At 41.7% G+C, this 638-nt stretch overlaps 1 non-coding gene across 1 annotated transcript; it reads left to right on the top strand.

The window, feature by feature from the left end:
* The first annotated feature begins 247 nt into the window (after positions 1-247).
* On the top strand, positions 248-355 carry LOC130983885 (small nucleolar RNA R71). Its single transcript, XR_009087855.1, has one exon. It is a non-coding gene; the product is annotated as a small nucleolar RNA R71 (small nucleolar RNA).
* Positions 356-638: the final 283 nt, after the last annotated feature.

Raw genomic sequence — 638 nt, forward strand, 5'->3', positions numbered from 1 at the left:
TGTTCTGAGCCAGAATGGCATTCAGAGCATCAATCTCAAGAACTCCTTTCTTCTGATTAGTCCCATTGTTCACAGGATTCCTTTCAGAAGTGTACATGAATTGGTTATTTGCAACCATTTCAATCAGCTCTTGAGCTTCTGTAGGCGTCTTCTTCAAATGAAGAGATCCTCCAGCAGAGCTATCCAAAGACATCTTGGATAGTTCAGAGAGACCATCATAGAAAATACCTATGGTGCTCCATTCAGAAAGCATGTCAGACGGACATTTTCTGATCAATTGTTTGTATCTTTCCCAAGCTTCATAGAGGGATTCTCCATCCTTCTGTCTGAAGGTTTGGACTTCCACTCTAAGCTTACTCAATTTTTGAGGTGGAAAGAACTTTGCCAAGAAGGTATTGACTAGCTTTTCCCATGAGTCCAGGCTTTCTTTAGGTTGTGAGTCCAACCATGTCCTAGCTCTGTCTTTTACAGCAAAAGGGAATAGCATAAGTCTGTAGACCTCAGGGTCTACCCCATTAGTCTTGACAGTGTCACAGATTTGCAAGAACTCAGCCAAAAACTGATGAGGATCTTCCAATGGAAGTCCATGGAACTTGCAATTCTGTTGCATTAGAGAAACTAATTGAGGCTTAAGCTCA

The sequence above is a fragment of the Arachis stenosperma genome, chromosome 5, assembly GCF_014773155.1.
Source record: "Arachis stenosperma cultivar V10309 chromosome 5, arast.V10309.gnm1.PFL2, whole genome shotgun sequence".
In the NCBI taxonomy this organism is placed as follows: domain Eukaryota; kingdom Viridiplantae; phylum Streptophyta; class Magnoliopsida; order Fabales; family Fabaceae; genus Arachis; species Arachis stenosperma.